The sequence below is a fragment of the Dendropsophus ebraccatus genome, chromosome 3, assembly GCF_027789765.1.
Source record: "Dendropsophus ebraccatus isolate aDenEbr1 chromosome 3, aDenEbr1.pat, whole genome shotgun sequence".
Lineage (NCBI taxonomy): Eukaryota > Metazoa > Chordata > Amphibia > Anura > Hylidae > Dendropsophus > Dendropsophus ebraccatus.
This window is the reverse complement of record NC_091456.1, coordinates 16,831,091-16,845,621: the sequence shown is the minus strand read 5'-3', so window position 1 is coordinate 16,845,621 and position 14,531 is coordinate 16,831,091. Positions and strand designations below refer to the sequence as shown.

General features: G+C 42.8%; 1 protein-coding gene across 5 annotated transcripts in view; it reads right to left on the bottom strand.

The window, feature by feature from the left end:
* ADGRD1 (adhesion G protein-coupled receptor D1) overlaps positions 1 to 14,531 on the bottom strand; it is a 482,082-nt gene that overhangs the window by 102,519 nt on the left and 365,032 nt on the right. The window lies entirely within an intron of this gene.

Genomic DNA, 14,531 nt, shown 5'->3' with positions numbered 1-14,531 from the left:
ATATTTCCCTCCTATATACTGGTATTATTGGTATACAGGATTTGGTCAGTAACAGTATGGCGGTAATATGTATGGTGATAATATTTCCCTCCTATATACTGGTATTATTGGTAATATTGGTATATAGGATCTGGTCAGTAACAGTATGGCAGTAATATGTGTGGGGATGTTTGCTCTTTATATACTGGTGTTATTGGTAGCATACAGTAGTATACAGTGTTATCATGCAAAGAAAATTGTCTTATAGCCCAATTACACCGGCCAATTATCGGTAACAAGCGCTCCTAGGAAGCCCCATGTAACAGTGCCAGAGATCAGCTGACAAATGCCCCATAGTCGGCTGATTAGATCTTTTGTGCGGGTGTAATAATCATTGCTGTCGGCCGCACATCTCTATATACTGCCCCCTATCACGCCGTGTAACTGGACCCTTATTAATGTTACCATAGATAAGTATAGTGGCAGAAGGGTGGGCCCCAAGAAGGATTTCCCCTGGTGGGCCCAAGGACTCCAGTCCGACACTGCCCCTCTCCAGCACAGAAAGCTTGATCCGTTTCGCTAACTTCCTGATGCAATTTTTCTTTGGATACTGTTTGTATTTTTTATTGCAAACTAACAATTTTGTGTCAGACCTTTGCTTTTTTTTTCACTTTCTAATGTGTTTAGAATATTTTTGTATATTCCATTTAAACATCCCCTGAGGAAACAAAATAGACATAAATGACAACAAAACGATTAAAGGGGTACTCCAGCTGGGGGGGGGGGGGCGCTCCGGTCCCCGGTTCCCGGCCGCTTCCTGGTGTCTGACGCGGCCCGAGACGCTACGTCTCAGGGCCGCTCAGCCACTCAGTGAAGGAGGCGGGATCCGAGCGGACTTCAAACAGATCCCGCCTCCTTCACTGAGTGGCTGAGCGGCCCTAAGACATAGCGTCCTGGGCGTCGTCAGAGACCAGGAAGCGCCCGGGAACCGGAGCGCCGCGATGAGTGACCCGCCGCTGGAACCGGGGAGGTGAGTGGACGTCTTTTATTTCAACCACCTCCTCCCCGGTCCCCACACTGGATAACCCCTTTAAATAGTTTTGTTGGGAGCTTTAAATGAAACCAAATGATCATTTGACCATCAGTTATACCAGTAGCATCTGAGCATGCTCACTCAACACCGGTGGTCACATCAAATACGGATTGCCCTAATATTCTCTTCTGTTCATTCACTTTGCATTTTGTTAAACAAAAAAATAAAGGGATAGTCCGGAGAAAAAAATTATAATAATCAACTGGTGTCAGAAAGTTATACAGATTTATAAATGACTTCTATGTAAAAATCTCAAGTCTTCTAGTACTTATCAGCTGCTTTTTGCCCTGCAGGAAGTGATGTATTCTCTCCACTCTTGCACAGTGCCTAAGATGGACAGAGAGCACTGTGTCAGACTGGAAAGAACACACTACTTCCTTCAGGAACTACAGCAGGCTTAAAATTTGTAAATTGAAGTAAATTACAAATCTGTATAACTTTCTGACAACTGTTGATGGGGAAAAAAACTACTTTTTCATACCCCTTTAACACTTCTATTTTTGAAAGCATCTTAATTTGATATATATATATATATATATATATATATATATATATATATATATACTGTATATATATATATATCATGGCCGAAAGTTTTGGCACCCCTGAATTTTTTCCAGAAAATGACGCATTCCTCCCAGAAAATTATTGCAATTACACATGTGTTATACACATGTTTATTTCCTTTGTGTGTATTGGAACAACACAAAAAACAGAGGGGGATGGGATGCTCATTCAAACTTACCTGTGATAAGTAATAGGTGTGAGCAATTTAAAAATCACACCTGAAATCAGATAAAAAGAAGAGAAGTTGACTCAATCTTTGCATTGTGTGTCTGTGTGTGCCACACTAAGCATGGAGAACAGAAAGAGGAGAAGAGAACTGCCTGAGGACAGGGGCGTAGCTACCATGAAGGCAGGAAAGGGGACTGCTATGGGGCCCTTGCAGGAAAGGGACCCCAGAAAGCCTGCTCTGCCTTCATGGTAGATATGCCACAGACAGCCGCCTACCGCATCCCCCAGGGGCCCGGAGAGGAAGAGGGATCCGGCATTGTACTCTTCAGCCCGCTCACTGTAGTTCAGGGTGAGCGGGCTACACATCAGGAAAGGAAAAGAGCAGGAGGACCTGCCAGGTCCTGCAACGCACAGAAGGAGGGGACGAAGGACCTTATCACATGACCCAAAGGTCCTCAATACTTCTGTGTGAAGATCAGCCCGGACTACAGGAGGAGGAGGGGGAAGCCTGGGAGCTGTAAGTGCTGAGTCTGTATGTATGTGTTTCCGTGAGTGTGTGTATGCATGTATCTGTGGCTAAATATGTATATGTTAATGAGTGTATCTACTGTAGCTATGTATTTTTGTGTGTGTATATATATGTCAGTAGTGTCTGTGACTGGTGTGTATATATGTGTGTGTATATGTAAGTAATGTCTGTAACACTGGTGTATATGTGTGTATATGTAAGTAGTGTCTGTAACACTGGTGTATGTGTGTGTATATGTAAGTAATGTCTGTAACACTGGTGTATATGTAAGTAATGTCTGTAACACTGGTGTATATGTAAGTAATGTCTGTAACACTGGTGTATATGTGTGTGTATGTAAGTAATGTCTGTAACACTGGTGTATATGTAAGTAATGTCTGTAACACTGGTGTATATGTGTGTATATGTAAGTAATGTCTGTAACACTGATGTATATGTGTGTATATGTAAGTAATGTCTGTAACACTGGTGTATATGTGTGTATATGTAAGTAATAACACTGGTGTATATGTAAGTAGTGTCTGTAACACTGGTGTATATGTGTGTGTTTGTGTATGTCAGTTGTGTCTCAAGTGATTGACAAGTTTGCTCCCAAAGATGTTCTGCAGCAGCTTCTATTAATGTTGGGCTCTAATAAAAGAACCCACCATTAAAAGAAAACACAGCAGATTATTTATTTCTAGTTCAGTATTTCTTATTACACTGAGATGATTTCCCTGTATACAGTCTACTCATGGTGTATACATCAGCACTAGTGTGATCACATTACAGCGTATATATGTGTGTATGTCAGTGGTGTATCTGTATATATGTTAATGGTGCCTCTGTGTGTATATATGTGGGTCATTGTCTGTGTTTGGCGGGGGAGGGGGGGGAGCATACAGGATTCATGGGGCCCCATACAGTTTTTGCTATGGGGCCCCATGAATCCTAGCTACGCCCCTGCTGAGGACCAGAAAATATCAACAATCTCAAGGTTACAAGTCCATCTCCAGTAATCTTGATGTTCCTTTGTCCACAGTGCGCAACATAATTAAGAAGTTTACAACCCATAGCACAGTAGCTTATCTCCCTGAACGTGGACAGAGGAGAACAATTGATAAAAGGTTGCAACGCAGGATAGTTTGGATGGTGGATATGCAGCCCCAATGAAGTTCCCAAGAAATTCAAGCTGTCCTGCAGGCACAGGATGCATCAGTGTCAGCACCAACTATCCGTCCACAGTTGAATGAAAATAAACACTATGGCAGGAGACCCAGGAGGACCCCACTGCGGACACAGACATTAAAAAAAAAATAGCCTGCAGTTTCCGAAATGTATGTAAGCCAAAATCCTTCTGGGAAAACATCTAGTGGAAAGATGAGACCAAGATTTTGTTAAAGCACATCATTCTACTGTTTACTGAAAACGTAATGAGGCCTACAAAGAAAAGAACCAAGACCTACTGTCACATATGGTGGAGGTTCAAAGATGTTTTGGGGTTGTTTTGCTGTCTCTGGAACTGGTTGCTTTGACTGTGTGCAAGGCATCATGAAATCTGAAGATTACCAAAGGACTTTGAGTGGCAATGTAGAGCCCAGTGTCAGGAAGCTGGGTTTGCGTCCTAGGTCATGGGTCTTCCAGCAGGACAATGACCCCAAACATGCAATGAATCCGGATCTAAATGCCATTGAATACCTGAGGAGAGATCTTAAAATTGCTGTTGGGAGAAGGCACCCTTCAAATATGAGAGACTTGGAACAGTTTGCAAAAGAAGAGTGGTCCAAAATTCCAGCTGAGAGGTGCACGAAGCTTGTTGATGGTTATAGGAAGCGACTGATTTCGGTTATTTTTTCCAAAGGGTGGGCAACCAAATATTAAGTTGAGGGTGCCAAGAATCTAGTTTAGCCCATTTACAGTGGTGCCTTGGATTACGAGCATAATTCCTTCCGGGATGGTGCTTGTAATCCAAATCCACTCTTTATCCAAAGCAAATTTTCCCATAAGAAATCACTGATATGCAGACAATTGGTTCCACACTCCAAGAATAATGATTTATTATTCTGAATAACATGTAAAACAGATGAAACAAACATTCAGAAACAGCAGAATATGTGATATTATAAGTTACTGTACAGTAATGGAGAGGATGGGAAACACAAGGGCTGACAGAGACTGCAGGGAGCATGAAGGAATGAGCAGGACAGATGTGGGCACAGTATAGCAGCACTCTCTGTCCGGGGAGAGAGGGGTTACAGTTATGGAGAGATTATGTCCACAGTCCTGTCCTCTGATGCAAGCCCCAGCCTGAAGTGGATCTGCTATGATTTGGAAGGTGAAGGAGACTTCCATGGTCGGAGTACAGTAGACCACGTTATACAGACCATGCCCCTCCTCCACTCGCACTCCAACCCAGTACAGGGAGCTCTTAAACCAAAGCAATGCTCCTAAACCAAGTCACAATTTTGAAAAACTGTGAGCTCTTAAACCAAGTTACTCTTAAATCAAGGTACCTATGTATGTATGTATGTATGTATATATATATATATATATATACCATCAAAACACAACAATCACTGAACTTAGGGAGATCAGTAAAAAAATCCAAAGGAGTACTCATTTAAGAGTCTCCACTGATTGCCCCCTACAAAATTTGAAAATGTAAAGAAGGGGTCTGCGGATCCTCAGTTGCAAGTCTCAAAACACGAAAATAGCCAGATATCCCTCTCTCCAGAGAAGAAAGCCTGTTTCCAAGGGGCACCTCCCAGTGGCAAGAACACCAAACCACCCTGATACGTAGCCCCTAAGGTGCTCACTCTGTTGCGAGCATTGGGACCCAAAAAGGGAAACACCAGGGTGGCCCCTATAAGTCAAAGTCTAACTTTGTTGCGAGTGTAACGACATAAGACAAGGGTTACCAAGGCTAGGCATCCATCCAGAGACTGCTGTTTTGGGTTATTTGCCCCTCATCAGTGTGGAGCAGGATTCTGGCTCAGGATCAGTGGCAATGAAAAATAGACCAACAAAACATAACAATCACTGAACTCAGGGAGATCAGTGAAAAAAATGCAATGGAGTACTAATTTAAGAGTCTCCAATGATTGCCCCCTACAAAATTTGAAAATGCAAAGAAGGGGTCCGTGGAGCCTCAGTTGCGTTTCTCAAAACACGGGAATATATATATATATATATATATATATATATATATATATATATATACACTAACCGGCCACTTTATTAGGTACACCATGCTAGTAACGGGTGGTCTTCTGCTGCTGTAGCCCATCTGCCTTAAAGTTCGACGTACTGTGTGTTCAGAGATGCTCTTCTGCCTACTTTGGTTGTAACGGTTGGCTATTTGAGTCACTGTTGCCTTTCTATCAGCTCGAACCAGTCTGGACCATTCTCTGTAAACCCTAGAGATGGTTGTGCGTGAAAATCCCAGTAGATCAGCAGTTTCTGAAATACTCAGACCAGCCCTTCTGGCACCAACAACCATGCCACGTTCAAAGGCACTCAAATCACCTTTCTTCCCCATACTGATGCTCGGTTTGAACTGCAAGAGATTGTCTTGACCATGTCTACATGCCTAAATGCACTTAGTTGCCGCCATGTGATTAGCTGATTAGAAATTAAGTGGTAAAGTGCAGTTGGACAGTTGTACCTAATAAAGTGGCCGGTGAGTTTATATATATATATATATATATATATATATATATATATATATACAGCTATATCCGCATTTTGAAACCATACAACACAGATCCATAATCCAGCTGTGTGCATGGAGCCTTATCGATTGATGAGCCAGACAAAAACTATCTTCTCTGCAGCCCCAGTCTTCTAGATCGATGAATCGAGACCACATCTGAACACAAATGTGCTCTTTTACTTTAGCTTTATTTATCGCAATCCAAAAGAAAACAATTTAAGCAGCTTTTATGGTTAAATGCAGAGAAATACAGAAAAGTGTAAACTTTCTCATGAGCCCAAGGCTTCAAAGCAGAAAATACAGCCCGAAGCAATATTTTTGTAATAAAAGAATAGTTAAAATCTAACTATTGTTTCTTTACAAAGTTCCAAGTTTGCCGAGTTCTCTGCGGAGCCAACAGGACAAAAATCCTTTTCCAATAAAGAGGGAAATGATTTAGCATACTGAGCGGAGAACACAACATAATACATATGCAGAACGCTTCGAGTTTGTTGGTGCCGGTGAAATAGTTTCCAATACAAACATATACTTGATTCATTTTTAGGAAAAGCTTCTCTTGTGGCTTTTTTGATAAATGATGCTGTTAATTCCTGTTATTTTAATCGGAATCCAATAATTTTGCAAGAGGTTTGTTCTTTCTGCGATGATCAAGTGTTCTAATCTTATACTTCTTGGGTACAGATTCTGAAGACATGGGCACATGTGATACTCGGGGGTGAAAAATGAGTCCCTGGTGCCAGCCGGCCATCTCTGTGTTACTTTGCTTACTTTATAGTTAGAGATGAAATGGTTTTATTTACCGATATAAGATAAAATTTAGCGAGAATACAATGTTTGTTCTCTACTGTCGTACACTGCATATGCACATTTTTCCCCATCAGAAATTCAGGAAATATGCAGCATTAGGCTATGTTCACACTACGTAAAAGTACAGCTGTTGTTGCCATCGTTGTTGTTGAGGGAATCCCGTCTGGAGTGTATATACACATAGTATACACACCGTCTGGGATCCCTAGCGGCTTGCAAAAAGCTGACATGTCAGTTTTCTGCGGCCACTATTCATAGAAGAGAAGAGAGCCTTCTTCTTCTACTTAATTTTCTGAAAAAAATTCAGGGGTGACAACATTTTCGCCTATGACTGTGTGTATATATATATATATATATATATATATATATATATATATATATATATATACAGCTACAGTTAGGCCCCGTTCCCACTGAGGAAAGGTAGCGGAATTCCGTGACGGAATTGTCCGCCGCGGAATGCCGTTAGCCTCCCGCTCATAATGGGAGTCTATGGGAGGCGCGCGCTCCTGCTCTGTCCGCGCTGTAGAATGAACATGTTCATTCTTCAGCGCGGACAGGGCAGGAGCGCGCGCCTCCCATAGACTCCCATTATGAGCGGGAGGCTAACGGCATTCGCGGCGGACAATTCCGTTGCGGAATTCCGCTACCTTTCCTCAGTGGGAACGGGGCCTTAGGGCCAGAAATATTTGGACATTGACACAATTTTCGCGAGTTGGGCTCTGCATGCCACCGCATTGGATTTGAAATGAAACCTCTACAACAGAATTCAAGTGCAGATTGTAACGTTTAATTTGAAGGGTTGAACAAAAATATCTGATAGAAAATGTAGGAATTGTACACATTTCTTTACAAACACTCCACATTTTAGGAGCTCAAAAGTAATTGGACAAATAAACATAACCCAAACAAAATATATTTTTTCTTTTCAATATTTTGTTTCGAATCCTTTGGAGGCAATCACTGCCTTAAGTCTGGAACCCATGGACATCACCAAACGCTGGGTTTCCTCCTTCTTAATGCTTTGCCAGGCCTTTACAGCCGCAGCCTTCAGGTCTTGCTTGTTTATGGGTCTTTCCGTCTTATGTCTGGATTTTAGCAAGTGAAATGCATGCTCATTTGGGTTAAGATCTGGTGATTGACTTGGCCATTGCAGAATGTTCCACTTTTTTGCACTCATGAACTCCTGGGTAGCTTTGGCTGTATGCTTGGGGTCATTGTCCATCTGTACTATGAAGCGCCATCCGATCAACTTTGCAGCATTTGGCTGAATCTGGGCTGAAAGTATATCCCGGTACACTTCAGAATTCATCCGGATACTCTTGTCTGCTGTTATGTCATCAATAAACACAAGTGACCCAGTGCCATTGAAAGCCATGCATGCCCATGCCATCACGTTGCCTCCACCATGTTTTACAGAGGATGTGGTGTGCCTTGCATCATGTGCCGTTCCCTTTCTTCTCCAAACTTTTTTCTTCCCATCATTCTGGTACAGGTTGATCTTTGTCTCATGTGTCCATAGAATACTTTTCCAGAACTGAGCTGGCTTCTTGAGGTGTTTTTCGGCAAATTTAACTCTGGCCTGTCTATTTTTGGAATTGATGAATGGTTTGCATCTAGATGTGAACCCTTTGTATTTACTTTCATGGAGTCCTCTCTTTACTGTTGACTTAGAGACAGATACACCTACTTCCCTGTGAGTGTTCTGGACTTCAGTTGATGTTGTGAACGGGTTCTTCTTCACCAAAGAGAGTATGCGGTGATCATCCACCACTGTTGTCTTCCGTGGACGCCCAGGCCTTTTTGAGTTCCCAAGCTCACCAGTCAATTCCTTTTTTCTCAGAATGTACCCGACTGTTGATTTTGCTACTCCAAGCATGGCTGCTATCTCTCTGATGGATTTTTTCTTTTTTTTTCAGCCTCAGCATGTTCTGCTTCACCTCAATTGAGAGTTCCTTTGACCGCATGTTGTCTGGTCACAGCAACAGCTTCCAAATGCAAAACCATACACCTGGAATCAACCCCAGACCTTTTAACTACTTCATTGATTACAGGTTAACGAGGGAGACGCCTTCAGAGTTAATTGCAGCCCTTGGAGTCCATTGTCCAATTACTTTTGGTCCCTTGAAAAAGAGGAGGCTATGCATTACAGAGCTATGATTCCTAAACCCTTTCTCCGATTTGGATGTGGAAACTCTCATATTGCAGCTGGGAGTGTGCACTTTCAGCCCATATTATATATAATTGTATTTCTGAACATGTTTTTGTAAACAGCTAAAATAACAAAACTTGTGTCACTGTCCAATTATTTCTGGCCCTAAATGGTATATCCGCATTATGGAACCATACAACACAGATCTATAATCCAGCTGTGTGCATGGAGCCCTATCGATTGATGAGCCAGACAAAAACTATCTTCTCTGCAGCCCCAGTCTTCTAGATCGGCAGAGCACCTGTCAGTGCTCACAATAGAGCGTGTGGATCCGGCCGCATGCTCCATTGTGTGCCTCTGAGAATTTGGATGTGGACGCACACTGATGTGCCTGCATTCGAATTCAGTGGCAGTGAAGATTATACGGCCAGTACATGATCTTCTCTGACACCGGTCGTTCCGTGACCTGGCCGGGTCACAGAACAGCCGGTGTCTCACGCTGTAGGAACATAGCCTAAAGTGAGTGAGATACCATTAGAGCTAAGTGAACTTTTCAAAAGTTTGGTTTGGCAGGTCCGACTAAATATTTAATATAAATATAATATAAATATTTAATATAAAGGTCGGGGGTCATCAAAGCCAACCCTTGAACGAATCGCACTAAAAAAGCTGAATGATTACAGGTAGGGATGGTCCGAACAGAGTTCGCTTCGGGTTCGTACGAACCCGAACCCTCGGTAATGACTCCCGCTGTCTGCCCGCTCCATGGAACTGGCGGATCCAGCGGGAGGACCGCCTGGAAAACTGGGATACAGCCATAGCCATAGGCTGTATCCCAGTTTTCCAGGCATTACTCCCGCTGTATCCGCTCGCTCCACGGAGTGAGCAGACAGAGGGAATCTGCTGCCGAGCGTTCGGGTTCATAAGAACCCGAACCTCGGCAGGTTTGGACCATCCCTAATTACAGGCATTTACCTGTTCAACAAATTTTAAAAATTCACTCCGCTGTCCCCAGCAGCCAACAAAATCCTGTTTAACCAGTCACTAACTGACGCATGACAGAGCTGCTCTCTGTGATTGGCTAAGCAGGCTGTCACTTTTGTTTTGAGACTGACAGCCCACTCAGCCAATCACTGTCCTGTCTCCTTTAGTCAGTAATTAGCTGAGCAGGCTGTTACTCCCAAGACAAGAGTGACAGTCTGCCCAGCTCATCTCTGGAGTGACAGCCTGCTCAACCAATCAATGGCTGACTCAGGTGGGACAACGCAGCGTCCAGAGGCTGTCTAAACAGGCTGTCACTCTTGTCTTGAGACTAATAGCCCTCTCAGCCAATCACTGGCCGCAGCGCTGTCAGCCAGTAATAAGCTGAGTGGGCTTTCACTCCCGCGACAAGAGTGACAGTCAGCTCAGCTCGTCTCAGGAAACAGCCCGCTCTGCCAATTACTGACTGACTGACATGGGACTCTCACTCTTGTGATTGGCTGAATGGCTGTCACTCTAGTCTTGAGAGTGACAGCCTATTCAACCAATCACAAGAGTGACAGTTCCATCTCAGTCAGTCATTGGCTGAGCGGGTTCTCTCCCAAGACCGCGGCGCTGTCCCATCTCAATAAGTGATTGGTTGAGAAGTTGGAGTTGGCTGGAGACAACGGAGACATGGAGGAGAACAGCAGGAGAGCATGGACAGGTGAGAAGACCATTTTTTTGTTTGTTTTTTACCTGTGCAGCCACCACCACCCCCAACTTGTTCCAAACTTTGCAAAAAGTTTGATTTGGTACCATACTTTTCACAAAATTCAGACTGAATTTCAGTTTGGGAACTTTGTTTTGCTCATTTCTAGTTATCATTAAAACCTTATACCTCTAAATCAAGAATGGCTCTATGTAATAGCTATTCCCATTGGCTAATAGTTTCGTAAAAACAAACGTCACCTATTTTTTTCCACAATATATGTGCTTATGTTCATCTGAATTGTGATAAATACAAAATATAACCAGTACAAAGAATTAAACACGAGTAGTCTACAGGTCTACAGAATACATCCTTAATTTTCTCTGCTACCTCCTATGAAGCTTCTAAACTTTCTAAAATACCCTAACTTGTGCTAGTGACTCAGCATCTACCACCTTCTAGTACTGAATCATCTTTTACTAGTAATATTCTGTCATTTAATTATGTAACTCCTCCATATAATTGAAGCTTAAAGTATTAACAAAATTCTGCTAAACTAAAAATTTCACATAATGATTATACAGGAGCTTGTCAAAGGTTTTATACTCTGGCTCACCACCTATGCTATGGTAATGCTAGAGACCCAGGTCATGTAGAATTCCCATACTGAATTGCCCACAGTAGGTTCCCTCCTGACACTCTTTATATAATTGTACAGTAGTCCCGCTCCTCTGATGCAGTTTTCTGCCTGCTCCGTCTCTCTTGCTGTTCCTTTTCCCCGTACTGCTATCAGACTACATTTCCCAGAGTCTTTGCAGTGCACAATTAGAACGTCCTGCTTTACCCAATCCCTGTAACCCCACCCCCTCCCATATATGCCCTGCCCCTTTTGGTCTCCCATCATAACCCTGCCCCCTCTCAACCCCTACCCCACACTCTCTTCGCCCCCTGTGTTGTCTGCCTCCTCAATCAGTGCTCAGCAAGCAAACTAAATGTTTGACAGAGGTCACATGATCTTTGTCTCCTGGGGAAGGGTGGAGACAACAGGGTGAGCAGAAGATAGAGTGGATTGCAGGGAGGCCAGTTTTCTTCACTTCCTGGATGTTAATCAACTACCAATGTGATAGAACTGTCCAGGCACGGTAATACTTTGTAACTTTCAATGCATTTTCTAATAGAAAATAGAAAATTTTTCCATATCTGGATTTCCCCTTTAAGAACCTAAAATGTATGGAGCCCTATGGAAACCTGCATTTAAGGACTAGTGTAAAAGAATAACAGCCCTGGCATGCTATAAGACCCTATTGAGTGAATTCATCAAGTTATATACTAGTATCACTAATGGCATTGAGAAATATTAGGAACTTCTACTGTAAGTTGTTGTTTTTTTTTTTTTAACATCTTAAAGTCTTGCTCCGACAGTAAGTCTTCATGTTTTGCAGGCAGTCTGACACCTGCTGTTTTATGCGTGTCCCTCATCTGTTCTTCACATACAGAGCAGCAGTTCTCAGACATATTATGTAACACAGACACACTCAGACATTAGAGGGCTGGGTATTCTGTTCCAATATTAATAAGTCTTTCCGGTCTTATTGCTTTGACCTACTTGACTTATTTATACAGGCCCTGGAGGATAAAAATTTGGGAAGCCAGCCCCACAAAACAATTAATGATGTTGGGCTGCCCTACAGTACATGAAAGAAATGGAAAAACAAAGCAAAAAAAGGCATAAAATAAGGAACAAAAATACAGCCGTCCTTCTTATCTGATAGAGTGCTACATTAAAGTCTATAGAAAAAAATCTCCATTGGCTTTAATGTGCCATTGGCAATTTTTTTACATTTTTTCCACAGTTGTAGTTAGCTTTTTTTTTACTTGGTGTGAACTTAGGCCAATAAGGAAATCAGATACCTGAGCAGAATGTCTTTTGTTCTCTTACTTACCATGGTCGTCCTCCTCTTCCATTTCAGCTACAGTACAGACCAAAAGTTTGGACACACCTTCTCATTAAAAGAGTTTTTTTGTATTGTCATGACTATAAAAATTGTAGATTGTGTAGCGCCATGCTATTCCATCCAATTTACGTTTAGTTGGACCATCATTTATTTTTCAACAGGACAATGCCCCCAAACACACCTCCAGGCTGTGTAAGGACTATTTTACCAAGAAGGAGAGTGATGGGGTGCTACGCCACATGACCTGGCCTCCACAGTCACCAGACCTGAACCCAATCCAGATGGTTTGGGGTGAGCCGGACCGCAGAGTGAAGGCAAAAGGGCCAACAAGTGCTAAGCATCTCTGGGAACTCCTTCAAGACTGTTGGAAGACCATTTCAGGTGACTACCTCTTGAAGCTCATCAAGAGAATGCCAAGAGTGTGCAAAGCAGTAACCAAAGCAAAAGGCGGCTACTTTAAAGAACCTAGAATATTGTTTCACATTTTTTTGTTAAGTATACTGTATAATTCCACATATGCTAATCCATAGTTTTGATGCCTTCAGTGTGACTCTACAATTTTCATAGTCATTAAAATAGAGAAAACTTTTTGAATGAGAAAGTGTGTCCAAACTTTTGGTCTGTACTGTATGTCCTTATGCACAGATAACAGAATTGTACAGAGTATTCCAGGTGTGATCTGACTACTGATATATAGAAGCAAAACTATATCCATCACATGGGCATCTTGGCCCATTTTAATACATCTTGTGATTTTATTTGCCTTGGCAGCAGCTACCTGACACTGGTAACTAAGGTTAAAGTGAATGTACCATCTGGTATATCGCTACTTTTTTTTTTTCTTTCACTTTAATCGATCAGCGCTGGAACGGGGATGCTGTTGGCGCAGTTCTTTGTTTGAAATGCTGCCCATTTCCCACGCTCGGTGCCGGTCTTTTCCCAAGCCAGAGCACTGAAGGCAGTCCTGCCCCTGATACTAATGGAGCCATGTCACAGAGGAAGGGGGTTTCATCACATTGGTGGGGAGGGGGCGGGACTGCCTTCAGTTCTCTGGCTTGGGAAAAGACCGGCACCGAGCACTGCAACTGTTCGGTGTTTCAAACAAAGAACTGCGGGAGGGCCTGTGCTTGGGAAAAGACCGATGCAGAGTGCTTGTGCTGTTTTGAAAAAAAGGACCGGGCCACCGGCATCCCGACTAATAAAGGTAAAATAAAAGCAGCAATGTACCTGATGGTACATTTCTTTTAAACTTAGTGTCCATGAAAATCTCCAACTCTGTGTTAGTGGCAGCTTTACCTATTGTTTTACAATCTAGAAAATTATTGTTTCCCTGGTTCAAGTGCAGAAATTATATTTATCCACACTAAAGTAGACCAATATGTTCAATTATTAAAGTGTCCCAGTCATTTGCGCAGAGATATGTCTAAAATTTTGATAAGTTGGGATCTGGGTTCTTAGACCCTCACAATCCCTAGAATGAGCCAAAAGAAGCATGTGGCTAAGCACTTCACTACTGGTATGCTGATCTTAAATTAGGCCCCACCCTCTTTCCCCCAGGCCAAATTCACTAAGAGGCGCACGTCTTTTACTGAATGCAGACGATCATGTGCCCGACCCTACAACAAATCTACACCTTCTTCTAGCCCCGTCTCCTCCCTGCCTTGCCTGCTCCTACACCCCCCGACCAGCCTGCCCATCGGGTGAGCAGAGGATATGGCAGGCATACACCAGGGAGAAGGGGCGAATCTCCGCCTTCTCCCTGGCGTACGCCTCAGCCGTAACTTTCAAATTTCTTGCTTTGATCTTTTTCTTGCTCCAGGAGATGGGTTCCAATGTAGCTCTATGGAGCCTATCTCCTGAAGCAAGGCAGAGCAGCGAACGGAGGTAAATCAAAAGTTTTTGTAATTGAAAGGGATAG